The sequence below is a fragment of the Alligator mississippiensis genome, chromosome 15, assembly GCF_030867095.1.
Source record: "Alligator mississippiensis isolate rAllMis1 chromosome 15, rAllMis1, whole genome shotgun sequence".
Lineage (NCBI taxonomy): Eukaryota > Metazoa > Chordata > Crocodylia > Alligatoridae > Alligator > Alligator mississippiensis.
Genome location: NC_081838.1, coordinates 10,010,945 through 10,035,559, shown reverse-complemented (window position 1 = coordinate 10,035,559; position 24,615 = coordinate 10,010,945). Strand labels below are relative to the sequence as shown.

Here is a 24,615-nt window from a genome sequence, read left to right as displayed (position 1 = left end):
TTAGAACGGTTTTAGAGCAGTCATGGATTAAGGCTTAATGCTGTCTCTGAGCTGAACAACTATGATTTGCCACGAGAGGGCCTGGAGAGCGTGGGCATGGCCGTGAGCCAGGACTCTCCGTCTGGGAGCTGAGCAGCTAGGGGCTAGCTGTAGTGACAGTATGGACTGTGGGGAGGCATGTCTCTCTCCCTGGGCTCCATGCTCTTACCATGCTCAGCATCCCTTTCCCTCCTTTCCCTGACAGGTGCCTGGGAGACTGCGGAGGCAAGCCATGGCCCCCAGCCCCATATTCTCCTGGCTAGGGGAGAACCACCTGGATGGCGATACATAGGGGGTGCATGTGGGTGCACGTGCACCCCCTGAGCTTGGCGGTGCACCCCTCGCAAAAAGTGCCTCTGACACTGCCAGCGGTGGCATCTGTGGATGGTCCCCGATGGCTGCTGGCTGCTGTCGACACTGCCAGCAGCGTCTGCAGGTGGTCACCAATAGCTAGACAGTGCTTACCACCCCTCCTCCCCCCTCCTGCTGCTGACAGCACTGCGGCCACTTATAGGAGCTCACCACTTGCCACCGCCATACTTCCACTGCCAACAGTGCCACCGCCACCACCACCGGAGGAGTTCACCGTGCCCCCCCAGTGTCCGGGGGCATGCGGTGTTCATGATTTGGGCAAAGCCGTAGCCCCCTGTGCAGGGGCTGTGTCCTTCACCCCCAGCCCAGGGGCCCAGATGGAGTTTCCTGGGGTGCTTAGAGCTGGCAGCATGATGCTGTATGGGCTGGGGTCATAGTTACTGGGGGCAAGTGGGCGTGTTGACTTGAGACGGTAAAACATTTGTCAGGGGTAGAGGTTCTGGGAGCAGGGCATCCTGGGATGCTGGAGGACTGCGAGTCAGTCAGTTTATCTCTGTGGAGCAGACTAACAATGCCCTAGCTCAAGCTGTAACCCTCGCCTGAAGTGGCATAACTTTAAGACGCTTAGAAGTTTAACACCCTTTAAGGTGTGGATGCTCCCATTTTAACTGCCTTTAGAATAATTTAAAGGTAACCTGCAACACCACCCTAATAGGTGGCCACATGTGGATGAAATGAGGGACACTTTAAAGTGGGTTAAATGCTTTTGCACTGCTTTAATGGAGTTGGTATTTGCACATGTTGGCGGTGTATTGTGCATCAATTCCAGCCGCTGTAGCAAATTTTGCAGTGTAATGCGTCTTGCATGACTTGGGGTGCAGCAAGATAAAACTCTTCCAGTGATTTTTAGTTTGCTGCTCTACAGCCATGGAGCGAGGCACCAGGCTCCATGTAGCTCAGGGGCTCTGCAGAAAGCCCATGCAGGCAGCCTGGCAGCAGCCCGGGAAGGCAGGCTCCACGCAAGGGTTGTTATTCTTTTCCCCCAGAGCCTGCCTGCCTGCCTGAGCTGTGCAGGGGCCCAGTGCCCCCGGGGACTGCCCGAGCAGCATTCCCTCTATGCTGTGTGGTGTGCGTGGCCGCACAGGTGCACTCATGCTACACTGCCAAGTGCGCCTGCACAGCTGTGCACGCCACACAGCTTAGAGGGAACGCTGTGCCCAAGATGGGTGCCTGCGGGTGGGTGCTCCCGGGGGGTGGGGAGGGATGCTGCTGCCTCAGAGGGAAGTACCAGCCCAGAGAACACTCTGCCCACCAGCAGCTCACCCTCCCCTCCCCGCCACCAGAGAGGCAGGTAAGTTCAGGTGTGTGCACAACACGGCGATTTAAAGGGCCCTAAATTGAAGCAGCAGCAGGTGCTGGGAAGAGCCTGGTGCTGCCCCAGCTGCAGCCTGTCCCACACAGATCCAGGGGCACATGCTTCCCATCCCGTCTTGGGGGTGCAGGTAGCAGTGAGAGCCACCCTCCCCTCACGGCTCAGTCCCACACCCCACCTTGGCTGCGCAGCCCCTGTCCCAGCCCCACTTCCTCCCCCACCGCTGAGGCAACCCAACCCACCCCGTGCAGATCTGGGGGCACATGCCCCCCCCATGCCCTGCCAAAGTGCATGCAGCAGCAGAAACCTCCCCCCTGCCCACACATCACCTGGGTAAGCCACCCATGGCTCTGTCCTGCACCCCACCCCACCCTGCTCTGGCTGAGCAGTGCCTACCCCTGCCCTACTCCCTCCTGCACTGCGGAGCCCTCGATCTGCACATTCCCCGCCCCCCACTTATAAACAAGAAAAAAATATAAGGGGGTACAGGACCTGAAACTTTGAGTCAGAAGGGGTACACTTATTTAAAAAAATTGAACCCCCTGCTCTAACATAGATACTAGCCTCTATTCTAGCGCAGTTTTTGAGACCTAAGTGGCTTTCCAACCTATTTTTGTGGCTCTGCAGAAAAATGTTATCACAGGTTTTATTGTACTGCATGTATTTGGCATGATGACTTTCCTGCAATCATAAATAATGCAACATGTTCCCCTTATAATAGGGGCTAGCTGATATCCTGTGGTCCTTTTCTTTCACGTGGCGGGGAGGCAGGGGGAAGTTTAATGTGTTTTGTGGCTGTTTGGCTAGCTTTGTTTGCTCACGTGCCTCCTGAGCCATCACATGTATGTGTATATTTGTGTGTGTAGGTATATCTTAGTCTACTAGGCTGGTGTTGCAGGTTACCTTTAAACCATTCTAAAGGCAGTTTAATAGGTTTAATATGTTTTGTGGCTGTTTGGCTAACTCTTTGCTCACATGCCTTCTGAGTCATCAGGACTAGGTGTCACACCACCATCATATCCAAACATGCTGTGAATACAAGCTGATTGCTGCTCTTCCCAGGCAAGCCAAGTTGGAGGTGAATGTACTAGCTGCCTGACTGGAGGGAGAGAATAGAGGTGCATTGGAAAAAGAATACATCGAAGAGGGAGAACAAGGAGAAAGCATAGCTCCTGGGTATGGGAAAAGGAGACGAGAGCCCCTGAAAGCTCAGGTGGAGATTGGTTAGTTCCTATGCAGCACAATAAATTGCACAGACACAGACCTTGAGCAGGTGCCACAGGCAAGGCTGACCTCTGCTTACCAATTTCATCAACAGCGTCCCTGGCTCACTGAGACCTTCTGCTCAGATTTATTCTTCCTTTCCTCCCATCCTGGCTACCTCCCAGCATTCAACTCTGCTGACTCAAGAGAGGGCCCACTCATCAGCCCTTTGCTTAGGAGGCACTGGAAAACACGCCATCCTGTAGGCTGCTGGGTTCTCCAAGTCTGATCTGTCAAAGCCATTCAAGGTGCCCTCTACTAAGAGCCTAGGATGAGCCTTGGGCAGCAGCCTCGGAAAGCTGGGAACCCAGCTCCAGTTGAAACTCCATGGAAGCTTGGTACTGAAAGGAGGACCGAAGCTTTGGTGCCTAAGTCACTTGAGAAAGTAATGCTGGCTCCCAAATCAGCTAGGCCAAGATCCTGAGTCCTTTATTATTTGGAACCTCAGAGAATAAGCGCTGTGACTCTTCAGCGTGATTGCAAGTTAGAGATTGATCCAGCTTACTCCCTCCAACAGATGTTAGACAGGAATAAGACAACGACTATTGCATTTAGCAAGGTTTTATTATATTTAAGAACACTTTCAAAAGCGTCTGGTGCCCAAAAAGCAGCTACAAGAAAAGCTAAAACATAGGAACAAAGGTTCCAAATAAATGCATTCCAACTTGGACTTGGTCAGTGGTAGGCGTGTTGGATATTGCATGTCACCGTGCAGTTACAATAGCTTGGAGACCAGGAACAGCGGACGCCATTAAGTTTCACCGAGAGATCCTTCCGTTAAAACTATTCAGTCGCTGTCAGGTGCGAGTGGATCCAGTAGCTGTCTAAGGGAAGAGACTGCCACAAATTGGATTTCTTGCTCTGGGTGGCTAATTGTACCTGGAAAACAAACAGCGCTCCAAAAAAGCACATACACATGGGCAGATGTAAAAGGTTGCAATGTGACTTCTGCTCTGGTTGCAATGTGTGGGTTCCAATTCCCCCTTCCTCTCCTATGGGATCCTATGACCCCAGCTGACTTTCTGCCCCTCGGGCAGGGGGCTGGACTTGATGATCTTTCGAGGTCCCTTCCAGTCCTAATGTCTAAGCAATCTATGAAATCTATGCAGCCTTGTTGCTGTATTCCTACCTGCAGAGCAGTTTACTACTACTATGCCTTTACCAGTGAGTGGGGACTAAGCTGGCAAGGGTGATGCATAGGTAGAGCTTGACCCCACTCCTTCAAACAGAACAGCAAATTTGGGTAAACTAGCATGGAGTAGAAATTGGACCAAGGCTAAGGCTGGTTTGTGTGACTCCCTCTCACACACCAGGCATGAGGTGGGAGAAAGCGGGGACTAGATTTATACAGTGGGTGCATTTTAGGATTCATAGACTGTAGAGTCGAAAGGGACCACAATGGATCATCATATCCGAGCCCCTGCCCGGAAAGAGGACCGAGGTCAGATGACCCCAGTCAGGTGACTATCAAGCCTCCTCTTGAAGACCTCCAAGCTAGGTGATAGCACCACTTCTCTTGGAAGCCCATTCCAGATTCTGGCCACCCTTACCATAAAACATTTCTTCCTAATGTCTAACCTAATCCTACGCTCCACTAGTTTGCACCCGTTGTTCCTAGTTACTCCTAGGGGTGCCCTGGTAAATAGCACATCACCAATATCCTGTTGTCCTCCCTCAATAAACTTGTAGGCAGCTACAAGGTCTCCCCTCAGATGTCTCTTGTGAAGGCTGGAGAGATCCAGATCTCTCAACTTCCCTTCGTAGGGTCTTTCACAGAGACCACTAATCATGTGGGTGGCCCTCCTCTGGACCCTCTCCAGGATTCTCCATTTCCCTCTTGAAGTGTAGTGCCCAAAACTGCACACAGTAGTCCAACTGCAGCCTGACCAATGCCACATAGACGGGGAGCATCACTTCCCTTGATCTGTTGGTCATGCATTGGCTAACACACAACTAGGTGCGATTGGCTTTGTTGATGGCCTCCTTACACTGCTGGCTCATGTTCATCTTGGAGTCAACTATGACTCCAAGATCTCTTTCTTAGGAGATCGTCCATGCCCCAATGTTCATAGGATCATAGAAAATTAGGGTTGGAAGGGACCTCTGGAGATCCTAGTGGCTCTTGCTGTTATAGCTAGCATCCTCTGAAAATGCAGCATGGAAGATGTTTGCAGGGGAGATGTTGCTGTTGGGAAGTTGCTAGTTTTAGCTGGCGCTGTTAAAGATGGTCATTAACTGGATTATCTCAAGTCCTGGTCTGCTTTTGAGTTGTGCAGCTATACAACACAAAGCCACAATTTAAGGTCAGATCATTGTCACAAAACTGAGGGTTAAATAATGATTTCTGTAGATTGGTGGTTCTAGTTGGGAACTAGTCCTGCTCAGGCAGCAGCGCTTCTTACATGAAGATCTCTGTTCCCAGCTCTGTTTCTCCTGCTGACTTGACTTGAACTGCTGCTCTGGACCAGAGATGATTGGAAAACGTAATGACTGCCCTCTGGAGAATCCCACCATTTGGAAATTAGCTTTTGACCCAAAGTGGAACTTCTGAATTTTCATCCCAAGTTTCCCATGGGATGGAAAATTCTAAAAAATCCCTTAATTTGGAAATGGTTTGTTTTGATAATGATGCAATGGAAACATTATAAGGCAATATTGTAACAGAAAGCAAAAATATTAAGTATTGCACCAGCCTTTAAAAGTCCAAGTGAAACAAGAATGTGAGAGCATTACAAAATGAGAACAAAATGCTCCAATATGTGTTCAAATTCCTAACCTTTCACATGGGAACTGCTCCAAGTTGACCTCATCCTTTCCATGGATTTTCATATGCTCCAGCCCAAGACTTCTGCTTCCACCCAGTGCTACCCCAATGGCTTTGCTAATCTCCCAGTGGGTGCGTCTACATGTTCACTAATGCTCTGTAGTTACTGCGCATTCATCTGTAATAACAGATACTAACTGGATGCACAGCAACCAGAGTTAGCACTGACGCACAGTAGGTCCATCCGAATAGAGAATCATTCAATTTGGATTCGGCCAATTTGGATGCCAGAGATTTGATATGGAGATCTGAAACATTTTCCTGATTTAATTCGGCCGAATCACTTCGGAAGATTCGGAGCCAATTCGGAGATAGAGTACAGTGGGGAAATCAATGAAATAGCTATAACGTTGTTGTATTTTGACTGATTTAGAAGAAACGTGCAGAAATGGTAGCCCCTGCTATGAGCATGACACTTGCCAAGTTTCAAGGTGATAGGTTCAGGGATTTCTGGGAAACTGTACCTCAAAGTTCTGAAAGCAAAACTCATGTCACGTGTGTGTGTTAAGCCACAGTGAGGTGAAAATCACAGGGATGGTAGCCCTGCTGAGGCCACTAAGCCTGCCAAGTTTCAAGGAGATTGGTGCAGGGGTTGGGGGGAACTGCACCTCAAGCTGCTGACAGGCAAGACTCGTGACATGGGTGACACTGTGTGCGTGTTAAGCCGCAGCAGGATGAAAACTGCAGAGATGGTGGCCCCTGCCACGACCACAAAGCCTGCCAGCTGTCGAGGAGATCGGTGCAGGGTTTTCTGGGTTCTGGGGCCCTGCACCTCTGGCTGCTGACAGGCAAAACTTGCGACATGGGTGCTTGTGCAACTGTTTCTGTCTTGGGCAATTCCCAGCTCTGTATTGATTATTTCCGGTCCTTAGCCTGTGGTTTTGTAGGTGTTAATCCTTTCTCATTAACTTGTTATCTAGTAGCCAGCTACTGTGTATTGAGCTGGTCCCGGAGTTAATCATGATTGATTGGTAACACAGTAGCTTAGCAGCCAGGCCTGCAGTAGTTCCCCCTCCCTCCATCCACCAAGACATACACAGGTGCACAAGCACCCATGTCACAAGTTTTGCCTGTCAGCAGCTAGGGGTGCAGGGCCCCAGAACCCAGAAGACCGTGCACCGATCTCCTTGACAGCTGGCAGGCTTCATGGTCGCGGCAGGGGCTACCATCCCTGCAGTTTTCACCCTGCTGCGCCTCAACACACACAGGGTCATCCATAGCACGAGTTTTGCCTGTCAGCAGCTTGAGGTGCAGATCCCCCCAAGCCCCTGCTCCTATCTCCTTGAAACATGGCAGGCTTTGTGGCCTCAGGAAGAGCTACTACCCCTGTCGTTTTCACCCCACTGTGGCTTAACACATACATACAACATGAGTTTTGCTTTCAGGACTTTGAGGTGAAGTTTCCCAGAAACTCCTGCACCTATCATCTTGAAGCTGGGCACATGTTATGTTCCCAGCAGAGGCTACTATTTCTCCAAGCTTCATCTGAATCAGCCAAAAGACAACAAAGTTATAGATATTTCATTGATTTCCCCATTAACCCAAATCTCTGAATCTTTTCTGAATTGATTCGGAAGCTCCGAATCGATTTGGAAAGTCTAAATCTTCCAGCGATTCAATTCACAGTCATAGTTTCAGCCTCCAAATCATCTCTGAATGTGAATCATGATCCAAAGCTTTGCATAGCCCTAGCGCACAGGTGTTTTGACACTAATGTGCAGGAGACTAATTCTACTGTGCATTAGTGCATTAGCACAGCTTTTGCTGTGACACACTAATGCACAGTAGAATGAGTTTATTGCGCATTTAGCATCTCCTGTAGACATGCCCAGTTAGCATGGGGAGGTATGAGGAGTTAATCAAACATGGTTTCTGGTAGCATGGAGGTAGGGGCTCTTTGGGACACGTTCTGAAGAAGAACTTGAGCTCTGTCAGAAACCGAGGGTTTTTTTCAGTTGTCCATGAATTGAAAAAAAAAAAGTTTTTTCATAGCTCAAGTCATTTCGTGAGCAGCTTATGAGCATTTTCAATTTTGAAATTTGAAGTGCATTTAGCTTACCTAAAAGGGAGTGAAATCAGAAGGGAAGGTGATGTCATTGGGATCCTCTTTAATGTACCTTTTTGTAGAGCTGTAGGAAATAAGAAAACCCATGCATGAGTAACTGCGCAATTGGTCAGTCAACACTCACTCCTCTGTAACTGCGTTATTAAAGTGAGATTTCCTTGCCACATCTTTCCCAATTGCTCCTCCAATTTTGATACAAATACAAATAAACAGCATTCATTTAAACATTTCCACCGAAAATTTATTTTTAATAGAAATGTGAATACCAAAATTGTCCTGGCCACAAACAGAAATATTCCACTTTTAACTCAAATTATTTCAGTTTTTGGGTTTTCAGGGGTGGTTGTTGGGTTTTGGGGGGGCGGGGGGCGGTTCACAGTGTGAAAAGCCAATGCTTTTCACACATATCAGATGCTTTTTTATGAGCAATTCCACTTAGTTCAAAGCCTATTTTTTCCATTGTGAAAGTTTGGCAAAAAAATTTCACCCAGTCCTGTACTCTTCCACCCCTATCCTTAAATTAGTTCATTTCCAGGGGTCTACCTAGAAGCACATCGATGTTCTACTATTTCAGCCTTACTCCCATGCTCTACTCATACCTGTATCGCTTCGTGTTGATAAGCCAATGCACAAAGTCCTTGGCCTTCATCTTGTCCAGATATCTAGTAAAATCGCTTGTGAAGGTGCCCTCGGAGTGTCGCTTAATGTTGGACATAAAACTTTGGGCGCTTTTGGATTCATAAGATTGCCATCTGTTTGAGAGAGAGGGATGCTCATTACTCTGGGAAGAGGCTGAAGTCTCTAATGAACAGGACATGACCAGAGGCCCACGTTCTGGTTCTCCCACTGCTCTGTGGTCTGAATCACAGTAAGTTGCTTTGATGCAACTTTTTCGGGGCAGGGTCTGTCTGTCTTCATAGTACAATAAAACCCAGAAGATTCATGTCATAGAATCAGAGAAAATGAAGGGACCTCAGGAAGTCACACCTAGTCCAACCCCTTGCTCCAAGCAGGACCAGCCCCAACCACATCATCCCAACCAGCGCTTTGTTGAGCTGGGCCTTAAAAACCTCCAAGGCTGGAGAGTCCACCACGTCCCTGGGTAACCTGTTCCAGTGCTTTACTACCTTCCTTGTGATAACGTTTTCCCTCATATCTAACCTCATCTTCCCTTGCTGCAATGTCAGCTCATTGCTCCTTGTTCTGTCATCTGCTACCACTGAGTACAGTTCAGCTCCATCCTCTTTGGACCCCCTGCAGGGAGTTGAAGGCTGCTATTAAATCCCCGCTTAGTCTCTTCAGCAGACTAAATACGCCCAGTTCCCTCAGCCTGTCCTCACATGTCATGTCCCCCAGCCCCCCAACCATTTTTGTTGCCCTCCGCTGGACTCTCTCCAACTTGTTCACAATCTCCAGGGCTAGGGACAGAAATTACACATAAACCGGGTTAAGCGATCAGAAACTAGTTTAAACCTGTAACAGAATTTTCTGTTCAGTGCACACTAACCAGTTTCAAAATGGCTCAAACTGGTTTAAGATAAACCTGATTGAATGTAGTATCAGACTTAACTGATTTGGGGCAAACCAGTTTATGAAACGTTGGTCCCAGACCCCTTCCTGGTTCAAGTTAAATCGCAGTCCCCCAGCATCCCAGCATGCTTTCCAGCACTGGGCTGGACTGTGTTGTCTGCTCCAAAGAGCAGGGCTGGCCTCACTCCTCTTCTCCCTAGCCAGAGCAGTGAGGGCTGGCTGACAAGAGGGTGGGGGGAGGGGGCAAGCCCAGCTGGGGATGCAGCCCCATCTTCACTGGGGGGACTGCCCCCCCCAGGCAAACCCCGGCTAGGATCTGGGGCCAGGAAGCAGGGTTAAACACCCCTTCCCCTGTTCAAACTTACTACTGGCTGTACCTCTGGACTACAAATCCCAGAGGCACCTGGAAGCAGGAAGAGGAAGTGATGAACAACTCTGCAGAGTCCTGTTGCTGTCATTCTGGACTGCAAATCCCAGAGACCTCAGGGGCAGCAGGAAGAGGAAGTGAACATCCAGCCAGAGAGCCAGATTCTAGTCTCCCCTGGCTTCTGGCTTGAGCCACTGCAGGCATGTGGCAGCATTTCCTGAATCCAAGGTAAATGTCTGTTCACTTCTGTTTCAAATGTAATCTGTGCCACTCAGACTAATGCAAAGACTGGATTGATTCAGCCTCGGGCTTTTTGACGGTCTGTAGCTAGCCCAGGTGGTTTCCTCAGTAACAGCAGGTTACTGAGTAAAAGATGATCTGCTTTGCTGCTTGCTGTGGCTTTTACTTCAAAGGGCACTGCTTTTCCATGCAAAGGTAGCACCCCACAGTGGCTCTATACAGCTGTTTGCAGCAGCTGGATAGAGCCCCAGGCTGGTTTGCAAACGCTCGGTTTGGTCATCTATTTGCTCTGTTTTCCTGTGGGTGAAAAACTCTTCCACTGCAGATGAGGTGACTGAAGCCATATGCATATTAGCTGACTTCCATGTATGCTGTTCCAAATTTGAAACACATGCAAGGCAGATTTCCTAAAATATCATGGCCCTTGGGCAGCTAACTACAGACAGCCACAGCAGCTCTAGCATCCTGCCAGCCGTTGATCTTTAAACCCAAATGAATCCTGCTGAACAGCTAAAATAAAACCAAATGTTTGATAACAAGGCTATTTCTGGGCTTAATATTACACACAAGCCTTTCAGGATGGAGAAGCCAGCAGGACCAACCCTGGGCAGTGCCTCGGACAATAGGGTCCTAGTACAAGACTGGGGTTTTTAGGTGTAGCTGCAGTACAAATAAATTGTAATATATTCCCTAGTGGCTGACCCCGTCCCAGTACATCTAGCTCTCTTAAGGAAGTGCTGCACCAGATATGCTTTAGCAAATCCCTGTAATGCAAAGTGCTATATACCATTCTGCTAGGAGCTGTTGTTCACACGCATATCTTTACATGCATTAGCGCAACACTGTCAACACACAGCACACCTGTCATTCGCCTTACCTAGACTCATCAGACGTATCTTTGAGGACAATCTGCCAGCTAGGTTGGACCAAAACCATAATTACCAGTCCATAGAGATACAGCCACCGTATGATTTTCATTTGGCTTTCTGTGCAAAAATAAATTGGGACAGTAACTCCCATGGCTACAACCTACTTGTATACCTTAAAACAAATAAATACAAAGAATCAGACGTTAAAATTAATCAGTGTTAAAATTGTTTTTTTCAACTGCTTTTTCAGCATTTTAATGGGTGGAAGAAGGAAAATTAAATCCGTGGAACTGGTTACCTACTGGCGTACATCGTATTGGTCAATTAGTGGTATACGATCACCAGAAAATAGTTATAGGACTGCAAGATAAATTTGATTTCAGTCAACTTCACCTTTTTCTCCAGCTCTCTATTTATTACACGCCCCTTGTACCTTGTAGCATTTCATGTTCTTCAGTGTATTCATTATCGCAAGCAAGCCAATTCCACCCTTGAGAATATCTTATCAATACTGGTCCCAAGACATATTGATGCTTTCTTTGTTTTCCTGAGTCTTGCTTTACCCGGATGGCAATCCCGTTCCAGGACCGCTAACACCAAGCAAATATCTCAGACGATCTCCTTGGACGGTTAGCCAAATTCAGGTGATTACTTGATTTCCCTTCTTTCTACCCCCCAGCTTCAATTTAGACATTGCACTATTGTAAGGCATTTGCCTCTCCCTGATTTCATGTCCTCAAAGCTCTGTAGGCTGGATATTAAGAAGTAAGGGAAATGCTTACCTTCTGCAAGAACAGATATTCTCCTAAAATCCAAATCCTTTTTCCCCCCTCTACAAGCTGGCTGTGGCTACACTCTCCTCCTTACCAGTGCTTTTAAGCTCGTTAGCAGGATGTTAAAAGATGACAGGGAGGTCACCAGCGCTCCTGTTTTTAGTTGGATGGGTCATTATGAATCATTACGGGATTTTGAAGGGGTATGTTGCAAAGCATATCATTGTTTTTCAACTTATGCCTTCAGCCAGGTTGGTTTTTTTTTTTATGTGCAGGGCTCAGATCAATCCAGCTCGCTTTCAGTTCCTTCCTTTCAGGTAAACTGGTCCCTTACTGCCACAATGCATCCAGCATGGAGAGATGATTTCCATGCCTGCAAGGCTGTTGTTCTAGACACCTTCTTGTTTGAAGCAAAAGTGAGAAAGAAAGAGAGAGAGAAAATGCTTTAAAAAACCCCAACTAGAAACCTATTTTCAGTATGAAAATACCATAATTGGCGTTATAACATTAGCTTTGTATCTTGGGTAACTTAACAAGAATTCAGTGCAACATGTAAGCCCAATAAGGTTCTAAGTGCTGCGGCAGTATAAATAATTGACAATAAGGATAATAAATAGGTAAAGAATATCTCTATAACAGAAGGACAATTTTCTTGCCATTTTCCAGTTGGTCTCATAAAAGGTATCATTTTGGAACCAAGAGTTCTAGTTTTTTGTATGTCCTATAACAGAAGGTTTTTATTTAAATGAGAGAGTCCTCACTCCATATATCATTAATTAAGGATGGACCCTGTACATCCCTAGTTTGATTTGGCTTGTTGTCAGATGGGTAAATCAGCAGTGCTCAGTCGATTTGGGCAGGATTAGACTAATTTAAACCAGCTTGAGGAGCTCACATACTTTATTTGGATATTGTGCTCGGCTTCAGAGCACACCATGGGACACAGGGGAAAAGATTTTTAACGGATGCACGCATCTCGTGGAAACAACCCGGTGTTTTGCTTCTGTGAAAACCGTTGCGAGTGTTTCTGTCACCACATCTGGAGAAGCATTGAATAGTTGTTTGGTTCAGCTCCTGGCCATGGCAGGACCGGCCCGGAGTGTCTCTGCATTCATCCATCTCTTTGCCAGTGCAGGGTTGTGCCGTATTGCCAGGCCGCTGGAGCTCTGTTGGGGCAGCGTCACCTCTTGCTGCCAATAGACTAATGCTTCCTGCTAATGCAGAAGTATTCCCTGTGACCTAGTTGCTGGCCTCTCCGTAGGCAGTTTGTGTCAATAGGCACTGCTAATCCTCTTTACATCTCCACTAACTGCCTTTCTCGCATGCATACCACCCCAGCCTCCGGCGTCTTTACTTTCCGTTCCATCCTGGGAGAGCGCACACCAACTGCAGAAACTTCCTCAGCCTGACGAAGAGTTTTCAAACCCGAAAGCTTGCTTAACATTTTTTTCCAACTATTTAAGTTGGTCTAATAAAAAGATATCAGATTGCTGATTGTTGGAAGGGTCTGCTAATCCTCTGACCCTTCTAACAATGCATCAGGTCTGCAGGTGGGTGGATGGGTGCGGGGTAACACAGGATGCCTTTACTTTCTGTCTTCAGCCTTGTTTGGTAGCAACCCTGCTGATGTGCCCTTTACCCCACCACCCTGGTGTTAGGCCAGGGAGCTAACAGGAAGGACTCTGTCTCCTTTCCCAGGGCTCAGGGAGGGTCTTCTAGGAAGGTCTTTCCTGCCTGATGGAAAAGGTAGCGTCTTAACTTCATGCAGTGCTCTTCATTGTCACCAGTCAGAAGGAGCGTTTGCTGGTTTTGGAAAGTGAGATATTCCCCAAAACCCATGAACTTCCTAAAGAATCAAGTGGCAAATAAGGATCCCCAAAGCTGTAGTTTGTTAATAAAACAAAACAAACAAAACCCCCAAAATGAATTTTTTTTTTTCATTTTTGGAGGCTTAGCTCATTATTTTTAGAGTTGGCTACAGTGACACCCCTTTCGCACCATCAGTGCACTATCACAGGTCTGTGCTGTAACAGCAGTGCAATATCAGAGGTGAGTGGTACATCATCAGTGCAATATCAGAGGTGAGTGGTACATCATCAGTGCAATATCAGAGGTGAGTGGTATATCATCAGTGCAATATCAGAAGTCAGTGGTATAACATCAAGTGTAATACAACAGGCCTGTGGCATAAATGAGCCTTGAGCTTTCCCTTTCTATTCTTCTGCAGAATTGACTCATTCTGTTTCTCCATCTCGGGACGCTACACCCGGCGATTCCTTTGACTGCTGGTATAAAAGCGGATGCGATGACTCCGGTCTGCAAGTTCTCTGCTGTTTGCAGTCATGTTTACTCATTCCAGATTACAGCCAAGTACTGCTTATTTTTCTACCAAAGTAGTTATTTTTAATGAATACCACTATCAAAATATCACGGTTGTGCAGGTGGACACTGGATTAGACAGTCCTTCTGCTAATTAGGGATAATGATGGTTTTGAAAGAAAGCCTGACATCACAGCCGCTTGGCTGTAATTAGCTCAACCTTTGGAGACTCAGCCTGGCTACTGATCTTTAGGATCTTGCTTGGATTATCCGTTTATTAACGTTGTCAAATTAGCTTGTGAGGAAACTGTTGTGATACTGCGTAACGAATCTTGTGACCTTGGCAAGAACTCCGCGTACCGGCGGTGACAATTATTAGAGACCAAAAAATGGAGCATGGACTGGTGTATATATAAGAATATGTTATCAGAGTTAATCATAATTTGAGTGGGTAGGACAAAAGTCTCTCCATGACGTAATCTACCTGGAAAGTCATGATGTATTACAATACAGCATGACTAAAATATTGCACGAAGCACAAGAACCCCTGACGTGCTGGGAATAGTGCTTGGGGGACGGGAGGGAGGGGATATTAGCCCCAAAAGGTGCCGCCTTTTCACATTTTCTGAAAGGCAACAATCAATGCAGATTTGATTCAAGCTCCAGATTCAGGCTTTGATTCAAGTTCCAGGAAAAAAAGACTGGAGTTTGATATTTGGGCATCAATGAAATGAAGCATGACAGCCAAAGAAAGTACATCAGCTCCTCGAGCTGGTTTAAATCCATGTCTTTGCCAGCAAGAGGCAGCTGATAGCCCTGGAGATCTTCCTAGTTTCTGAGCCTGGTGCTGGGAAAAACAAACACGGGGGGAAAAAGTCTGTAGCTCAGGCCTGGAGCGTGTTGTGTCATGCTCAGGGCACGGTACATCCCACACCTTGATGGAGCTGGGCAGCGAACCCAGGAGTCCTGACTGCATGGTTTGGGACCACATTTATCCCTTTTAGAGGATGCACTCAAGAGGCCTTAATTGAAGGCTTATCCTTGCTGCTAAAAATGCCATGTAGTTTATCTCCGCTCCTAAGTACTTGGTACTCTGAGATTAAAAAAGAAAAAACTAAAAAAATGCAGTCCTTTCTTTTTTTCCAGTGAAGACAAGCCCGGGAACACAAGCCAAGACCTTCTCACAAGCCAAGACCTTCTCAAGACTGTCAGGAATGTGTTTTGATCAAATGAGAAAAGCCAGAGGGACACTTGTTGGTGTCACAGCCATGTTATCTCGTCGAAGCTGGTCCGGGCCGTGCCGTGCGCATGCTCAGACCTCAGCTTTCTGCCCCGAGACTCTGGAGCCCGTGGACAGAGGAGCACCGGTGGGGGCAAATGTTTTGAACGAGCGGTAGGTGGAGATGGGCACTGGCACTGCAATTCTGCAATTAGGGTGCTTGCTCACTCGCTGCTTCTGGCTCCTAGTCGTTTCTCGCGCTGGCTTCCTGTGCAGCCTTGGGTGTATCACATTGCCTCGGTTTTCCATCTGTATAATGGGAACAAACTTCTGGCCTGCCTCCCAGGTGAACTAGAAGGGGAAATAGCAGAGGAGGCAATGAAGTGCCCATCATGAGCACAAATACAAGCGCAATTAATTTTGGAAGGTGTTTCTTGCCAGTAATGGGCAGTGAAGATTTTGCATTTACCTTTCCAAAACACCCTTTATTTGTCGCTAGGGGAAGGAAGTGCACGGGAGAGGTGAGGTTTCGTTTGGGGTCTAAAATTTTCTAGCTAAATATTAAAGGGAGAAGGGAAAAAAGATCCCCTTCTCCATCAAGTTACACCTGGTGCCACATGAGCCAGAGTCTGTGCCGTGTAAATCAGCCCTTTCTGATCGAGGAAGCCTTTTGCTCTCCTCCCTTATAATTTTATACCTGTTTGTCAGAGCTGGCAGCACAGTTGTCTGTGGCTGCTACAAGGTACAGCTGAGCACCCAGGATTTTTTGGCGTCGGGGGTATTCAGATTGAACTGAAACAGAATTTCTTTTAATGGGGAAGTGAAGTAAACCAAAAAAGATTTTTGTTTTGGGTCAGCTCAAAACATGTCCTTCAAACGAAAAGTAAATGTTTTGTTTTGGGGTTATTTAACATTTTTGTTACACTTAAAAAAAAAATTAGATTAAAAAAAAAAAAGAACGGGAAACGAGAGGTGGAAGTGTTTCTTTTGGGGAAGATACGGGCTGGCTGCTTCTCAGAAGCAAAATGTGTTCAAATTCTTTTGTTTCCCGTTTTCAGATGAAACAACTAATTGGCTAAATTGCCCCCGTTTGGTGCTAGTCTCCTCTTCCTGCGGAGTGACTGCCTGTCCCTGCTCCTTGAGTTCAGTGCAAAGGCCCGGGTAGGTTCAAGTCATTCCCTGCAGCAACTCAGGCCAGATCCTGATCAGGGATCCCCCAAAAAAATCTACCTGCCAAACGAAGACACCAGCCGTAACACAGTTTGGAAAGTAGGAGTAAGAACTTTTATAGAATAATAGAAAATGAGGGCTGGAAGCGAGCTCAGGAGGTCACATCTAGTCCAACCCCCTGCTGCAAGCAGGACCAGTCCCAACTGTATCATCCCAGCCAAGGCTTTGTCTAGCTGGGTCTTAAAACCCACCAAGGATGGAGATGCCACCACCTCTCTGGGTAACCTGTTCCAGAGGTTAGCTTTATTATTTATCATTATTATTGAGCCGGTGTATTCGTTGTCACAAGCCTTCCTAAGCAATATTGTGCTATACTTGGGTCTACTTTAGCAAATGAAAAGACAGCAGGAATCCTACCCAGTATCACCCATTAACTAGGCCCCAGTTTGGCTCAAAACTCAGGTCTTGTGGGCTCATGGCATACCAAACTCATCTGAAACTTAGCCTCAGGCTCACTGTCAGCACTGGTTTGGGAACCTGGTGTGAAAGGCTCACTCAGGCCTGGTCTGATTTTACTGCTAGTTATTTCTGTGCCAGTGACACAAATGCAGCCAAATGCTGGGTGTGGGACCAAAAAGGCTGGGGCTAGGCATGAGGCTGAGTTTCAACCTGCTTCAGGCAAATGCCACAGAGATAATATGTAAAGCCAAGGTGATGGCAAAGAAGGCTGCAATTAATTGGGAGGAGGACCCTGACCCATTCACGCATCAGGCGGACAGATGGCACAAAGCCCACGTGCATGCGGGGGGAAGTCGGAAGGAGCAGAAATCTTGTTCATTTTTTTTATACAGTAGCTGGAGTTTAGCTCAGTCCACTTGCATCTACATTCCCATACCCACCAGTATAGTTAGCACTGGGTGGTCCCCTCAAAAAGGCCATGGCTATGCTGCCAGTGTTTCTGCTCACACTCCCCAAACTCAGAAATGTGTTTGTGAAATCATGGCCATTGCACTTCCCCCCTCGCCACCAGTGAGACCTCTGTCTTCGGTGTCCTGAAGGCAGGCACGAGGGACAACCTCAGAGCAGCTTCACGCGAGCGTGAGCAGGAAGGCATGGATGCAGTGTGCTAAAGAGGCCCAGGATGGAAAAAGACCTGGAGACCGAACTCCCGTCACAGTTTGGTGGCTCCCTCCACGGCTAAAGCAGGCCAGCGGGGCAGTGAGCAGAGGAACACTAGTCCCGTGCTGCACGTGTCTTGTATATAGAAAGTTCAAGCCCTGAGGCTGAGAATCCTGCCCCTTTCAGCTGGGCTAAAAATCAGTTAAGACGTCAAGCGTGAATGTAAACACATTGGGTGGGACTGTCAGGAATGTGTTTTGACCAAATAAGAAAAGCCAGAGGGACACCTGCGTCAACAGGGATCGTTTGACAAGTGGCAAAGGCTGTTAGAGGGCAGCTCTTGCGTGGACTGGGCCCTTAAGCTGGCTGCCACGCAGCTAGCAAAGAATTATACCACGTTTCCAGCTACCTGCAACTTTGCTGCACTGCAGGCTGTGAGCTTGTGACGCTGACTGTAGGTCTCAGATGCCACTGGTCCAAAAGCCCAGACCTCGCTGACTTCGCAAAAGGAGAAGCTCCATTGATTGTTAGCAGTGTGGGAAATAGGACACACAGGGCGCGTCTACACATGAATTTACGCACGGCTAAGTTTAATGCGAGTGAAGTGATTTTCGGCAGGTGCCTACCCGTGCAGGGACTTGGCACTAAAGTTAGTGCCAAGTCCCTACAGCCCTGCCACGTGCCCCTAGTGACAAGGCAAACCTGGTACTAAAGTTAGTGCTGAGTCATGTGCGTTAATGCACTTTAACTAATCACGCCTAAATTTGATACCTGTATTTGCAGGTATCAAACTTAGGTGCAATTAGCTAAAATTTGCCACTTTTAATGTGCATTAAGGGCAGCCCAGTGCGGGGGTCGGGTGCAGCCCTGGGGCTGTGCTCTGCCCTCCACCTGCACTGGGCTCGGTTGCCACCCCATGCAACTGAGCCTGGTGGGGGGAAGTGGAGCACAGTCCTGGGGCTGCACTTCGCTTCCCTCCACCAGCTCAGCTCCCAGCGTTGGCGTCACGGGATGGGGTCCCCTGGGATGGCTGTGGTACCCCTAGGGCTCCTTGACCATGCCAATCCTGCCCAACAGGCACCCTCTTTCTTATCTGCCATGTCTTGCTCTTAATATAATATAGGGAGGCTGCCCTTGATCTTATTGCCTGGACATGGTCCTGCTGGACCCCGCTGAACCATGTGGGTTCTTGGATCCCTTTTTGGATCCCACTCAAAATGAATGCCTCACGGGACACCCTCAGCTGTATGGGCTAGATGCGTGGCTCCAAAAGTGTCTCTTTGCCATGCCCCAAGCCTTGCAGATGGCATTTAAATGTCGTCTCTCCTGGGCCTTGCTATAGCTTGGCCCCTTGTCTGCACTGGGCTCTCCGCAGCCCTGTCTCTGTGCCCCACACTGGCACTGGGGTCTGCTCACCCCCTTATCGCTGCACCCTTGTCTGGTGCTGGGGTCCCCACACTGTAGTGGGTCCCCAATGAGGCCTCCTCCTTCCCCAATAGCCTCAGCCCGATCCTCTGGTTTTTATAAACAGCAACTTAAACATGAGCCCCTGGGCTATAAGCAGTTCAGGGTGTGCTCTGTCCCTTTAGAGAGTCAAACTTCCCCCCAGCACTAAGTGCCTTGTAGGCCAGGGCACCTGGTTAGCTCCTGGAGCCCCTTAATCCTACCAGGAGTACCTGGTCTCCTAGTCCCAGCCCTGGGTTTTATATATATCCAGGGCCCTGCCTCTTCCTGTCAGCTGACCAGGTGCAGGCTAATTTACTCATTAGCCTGTTGTCATAGTAACCTGCACCTGTGGGCTCCTGTCTGGCTCTTAGGGCCCTCTCCCTAGGTAGTTTCTGCCCTTAAAGGAGCAGGCACGTTAGTGCCCTGCTACTGTTGGTCCCAGGCGGCAGCGGCAGCCTCCTGCCTGCACCCCTGGGGGGTCTGCGGGGCTCTGCCTGCCTCCTCCCCCAGATGCGGGCCCCAATCTTTCTGGGATCACAGGAGGTTGCTTCTTCCCCAGTTTCGTGCTTCCCCATTGCGGGCAATGGGCAAAATGTTGAAACAGCATCAAAACAGAGAATCTGTTTTGATGAAACGAAACGGAACAGTGCTTTTGAAATGAAACAAAACACTGATCCATCGAAACAGAAGTCGAAGCGAAACGGTGCTGTTTCACACAGCCCTACCTAATACTACTGTGCAGCAGTGTATTAGCATAGGTTTTGCCAAGTGGCAACATGTAAGGGGTGCACAGGGGTGCACGTGCACCCCCAAGAGCACCAGTGCCTCCCTGACCAGCCACACTGCTGCTTAGGCAATGGGTAGGGGTCAGGCAGGAGCACTGGTATCCTCCCTGCAAGCGCTGGCCGGGGAGTGGAGTGTCATGGCACTCCCAGAACCAGCCGCAGCCACTCCCAGAAGCGGATGCTTCACAATCGGCCTCAGGGGGACCCTGCCTCCCCTCCAGCAAGATTGGCTGCAGGGGGGAGGGGGAGAGGCACCTCCCCAGTTGCTGACTGGTTGCTGGGGGGGCATGTGCCCCACCCTGAATAAGGCGGCACCAGTCACCCATGGTTTTGCCTGGCATGCTATTGCACAGTGTTATTAGGCTACTGTGCAGTTAGCGTCTCATGTAGACTTGCCCACAGCTGAGTGGGTCTGACCCCATTGAGATGAAGGCTGTGTGGCATAATCGGTATCCTGACATTTGATAGCAGGGATAGAGTTCTCGGTCAATCTGTACAGCAAATACTGTTGAGTTTTTGTTGAATTTTCACCCAGATTCTTTTCTATAACATTTTGACAAGGGGACTGACTAGTTTGTTTTTGTCTTTTTAGGCAAGGTAAAAATGATGTAGCTAATAATTTTCCAAAAGTTTGAAAAGGTTTCAGGTTAAGGATCAACCTTGGGTAACAGGCTTAGGGAAACATGATTGGTGCAGAGCCTGTCCATAAATCAAAGTTCCTTCTACATGCAAATAAAACAGTTAATAGTAGGTGTGCTGGTGCAATTACATGACAAATTATGCCTCAAGATTCACTTGCTTGTTAAGATAATGAGCCCATCCTTGTTCTAGCTAGGGGCTTCCTTGTGTGCCTTCCTGCTAACCCTCAGAGCTGCCAAGTAATAAACTCAATAGGGTATAGATGTTGTTCACTTTAGCTGTGTTCACTTTGTTGAAGCCACTTAGTGTCATTCCCTCCTACTACTGGCTCATTTGGAGTTAGGGACAGGAAATGTATTCCAGGCGGCTTGTTTGGAGCGAGGTGTTTGTCTTACTTAATATCAGGTGCCACTAGATTCGGAGATTCAGAGACTGTTAGGGGCTGGAAGGGACCTTGCAAAATCATCGGGTCCAGCCCCCTGCACTAGGCAGATGATAAACATGAAGGGAAGATATATGTGTGTGTGTGTGTGTGTGTGTGTACACAAACACACACACACACACACCTATATATGTATATATAGGTGTGTGTCTGTATACACAAACACACACATACATATATATGTATGTATAGATGTGTGTGTGTGTATATAATATATAGATGTGTGTGTGTATATGTGTGTGTATATATATATATATATATATATAGATAGGTGTGTGTGTGTATATGTGTGTGTATATATATATATATATATAGATAGGTGTGTGTGTGTATATGTGTGTGTGTGTGTGTATACATATAGATATAATCTTGCATTTGCATTTTCACAGACCTACATTCTGCATATTGGCTTCTCTTCCATCCAGGAGAACACAAAACACCATCAGACGCTCCCTATGCCCGAAGAAGGGTGTTTGTCCCCGAAAGCTGGCAAAGAACACTTTTTCCAACTATTTTGTCGGGCTAATAAAAGATATCACATTTGCCCAAAGAACCTTGCTTGTATGTGTATCACACAGGGTGCGTCTACATGAGATGCTACATCAGTGGGCGTTACCTGCAACGCTGCCACTACTGTTTAGTAGGGTAACAAATGCCCCGTGCATTGCTGGGACTGTGCAGTCATTTAGTACTTGCTAAAGCAAATACTAAATGACTGCGCAGTACCAACTGCACATTCAGGGGCACATGTAGACATGCCCACACACACACACACACGCCCCCCCCCCCAGGTAACAAGTGTCTTTTCCTTAAAGATAAGTACATATCTGTTGACAGACTGTTGTCACCATAAAAAATTCTGCCACAAAAGCGTCCTAGATTTTGGATTTGCAAATGTGGCTGCTTTACCAAGCCATTCAAGAGAATTTATTAGATTAGGTGTAATTGTGCAATGACAGGGCACACACCTCTCCCCAAACAAACAGCCTGCAATACACTTCCTGCCCCTGACTCCAGATGAGTCAGTGGTAGGAGGGAATGATAATAGGTGTTGTTAACAAAGGGAACATGACTGATAGGCAACAAGTAGTGGCCTCTAGCAGTTCTTGGAAACGCAATATCTTGGAAACCCTTGCTATGTTTTGCTTGAGCAGTATTGAACAGCGTGCTTGTTGTCAGTAAGAACTGTTGGGTTGCTTTTTTTTTCTTTTCTTTTTTTATGGATTGATACCTCCCGGCGACACAAGGGACCATTGTATAAACCTGGAGCTGCCCCAGGACTGGGTTCAAATCCAGTCCTGTTGTGTCAAACAGGATTACTGCTAAATAAGCAGTACAAGGCACAGATCCTGGAGGACAGTGCCAGGGATTTTAATAAGGTGAAGTTCAATGCAAAGCAGAGGGAGAGGCGGTATGGGGCGGGGGCACTGATCCAGCATGGTGCTGGGTGCTTTCAGCTCCTTCTGGGTATGGATGTAGCCTGGGACCTCCTTGTGGCACTTGCAGGGGCAGGCCCCTAAAAAAATAAAAAGAGTGGGAACTTGTGAAATAAGAGAGAGGTAGAAACTTGGAAGGATCAGCCTTTCAGCTGATTGATGGGACCGATGCCAGATGCTAACATGTGCCAGGGAGGCAGGGACACCGGATCGGGGAGATGCCGAAGGTCCAGGATCATTCTTGTAGCTGCTGCAGCTTTGTCAGGGTTTGGTAATACCCCAAAGAGCAGGAGGAACCTCCTTTTAAGTAAGTGTTGTGAACATATGTACAGGGGACACAAGGGTTTCCTTGCTTTCTCCTTTTTTTCCTTTACCTTGGACATCTCCACTGTGTCTTTATGTATTCCTTCCAGAAGAGGGAAGTAGTGTACGCTCAAAGAAGCCCAGGAGGGAGGAAGCAGGGGACCTGGAGAGTTTGTGGATTTAGGGGCGAACTTGCTGCCTCCTGTTCCCAAGAGAAGGCCTAGAGGAGAACTCATGGGTGCAGGCCTGTCCCCGGGGGCTTGAAGTCTTCAGGCTGTTAAATGCATGAATGCCAGATAGGACACCCACCTTTACATTCCAGCCAGCTGGGGTTACAGGCTAAAGTTTAAGTGCATTGGAACCGGTAGCCTCTGCAATTTATAGTGAGGATGCAGTCCTGACCGTCTTCCAATGCCTTCCCACAGTTCCTCCTTGTGTTCCGCAAAAGACCGAGACATCTTCCCATAATTTCCCGGGACACTACCCCGCAGTAGCTCAGCTCATTGCACCCTAAGGAACCAAGGGATATGCCCTCAGGGATCCTAGTGATGCGCAAAAGTGAGTGCAGCCGCTGTAACTCGAGTGTGCCTTTGCACTGCCCCGGCTCACAACCAGGCAAGGCGCCTATCACCTGCATGAACCACGCAGTGAACACGTCGCCAACCTGTTTGTGCAATGCCCAGCACCGCGGAGCCCAACTTTTGATTGGCTCCTTTGGTTTTAATACAAATTACACGCCAAATATCCATTGCAAAGCCAGACTAGCTGATTGCAACAGCAGGAAGGGTGTCTATTAAGGTGTAAGTGGCTGCATGAGCTGTTTCCTGGCTAGCTCACAGATGACTGACGCAGCAGCACCTGTGGGCCTGTAGCAGAAGGCAGGTGGGAGGGGAAGGAATTGAGAGATCAGACTATGAAACAGAAGAAGTGCTTATACAGGGGATGGGCAATTATTTTAGCTGGAGAACCACTCAGGGAGTGTTAATGAGCTGTTGTGGGCCGGGTCAGCAACTCCTCCCACCCCCTGCAACAGCTCACCAACACCCCCTAAGTTAGGGTTACTATATTTCCAGTTTCAAAAAAGACAACACCTGTCACGGAGGGAGTGGGGGCAGTATGATTGTGGGGAGGGGCAGTGATATGCCCGTTCCCTGCCCTTCACTCCCAAGCCAAAGCCCCCCCAGCTCTGCTGCTGCCCCTCACTTCCAACCCACAGTCCCCTGTCCCCCAGACCATGCTGGTGCACCTTGCTCCCAACCCGCAGCATCCTGGCTCCCCCCAGACTTGCAAGCATCTCCCCGCTGCCGGCGGGTGGCTGTTCATCGTGTTGGGCGGGTGGAGTGGGTGAAAGGCAGCGGGGAGCTGGAGCCCCACTTGCTGGGGCTGGAGCCACCTGGCTGCAGCTTCCTCTCCATCCAGAGTGGTGCAGCAGGGGCACGAGAAGGAGGAGGACGAGTCGCTGGAGGCTGGGGGACCGGAGCAGCACTGGGGCAGCTGCAGCCACACCAAGAGCAGCCCTGTTGGGAACCTGTGCGTGCTGGCTGAGGCCAGGGCCAGGGCCAGGGCAGGCGTCAGGGTCACGGCCGACAGGCATGGGTGGGAGTGTGGCACTAGCCGCCCTGAGCCTCTCAGCCCCATGCAGAGTGCCATGGGGGCAGCCGCAGGCTGGATCCAAACAGGCCCACAGGCTGTATTTTGCCCATGCCTGCTTTAGCTAGTGTTTTAGCAAAAATGCCATCTGTGACCATGCACAGAAGTCTTTAGTCAGGCCTGAAAAAAACCCACGAGACTTTTAAAATGAAGAACAGCTTTAGGGTTTTTTGTCTTCCTCTGTTGTCATTGGGAAGAGCCTATTTCAGGGTCTTTGCTACAAACAGAAGGTCTTGGATTACCTTTTGGGAGGGGGGGTTTGTAAGGTGACATTTGAAGTTGTCCTGCTTTCACATGAATCCAGAAGCCGGGACTTTATGCTAGGTACTAAACTATGGTAAGACTCAGGATAAAATTGTAGGAGGTGACAGCAACCAGTGTCAGATATTCCAGGAACAGTGAGGAAAGCATTTAAAACCTTCTCACTTCTTTT

General features: G+C 48.3%; 2 long non-coding RNA genes across 3 annotated transcripts; one reads left to right on the top strand and one right to left on the bottom strand.

Moving 5' to 3' along the window:
* Positions 1 to 3,562: 3,562 nt before the first annotated feature.
* On the bottom strand, positions 3,563 to 10,994 carry LOC132245518 (uncharacterized). Its single transcript, XR_009457254.1, has 4 exons — positions 10,890 to 10,994; positions 8,475 to 8,627; positions 7,870 to 7,939; positions 3,563 to 3,865 (listed from the first exon to the last, which is right to left on the bottom strand). It is a non-coding gene; the product is annotated as an uncharacterized LOC132245518 (long non-coding RNA).
* LOC132245519 (uncharacterized) lies at positions 9,817 to 16,088 on the top strand. Of its 2 annotated transcripts, XR_009457255.1 has the most exons (4): positions 9,821 to 10,000; positions 11,434 to 11,525; positions 13,882 to 14,024; positions 15,120 to 16,088. It is a non-coding gene; the product is annotated as an uncharacterized LOC132245519 (long non-coding RNA). The 2 variants fall into 2 exon arrangements; XR_009457256.1 differs by lacking the exon at positions 15,120 to 16,088 and having other exon boundaries at positions 9,817 to 10,000; positions 13,882 to 15,107.
* The last annotated feature ends 8,527 nt before the right edge of the window (positions 16,089 to 24,615 follow it).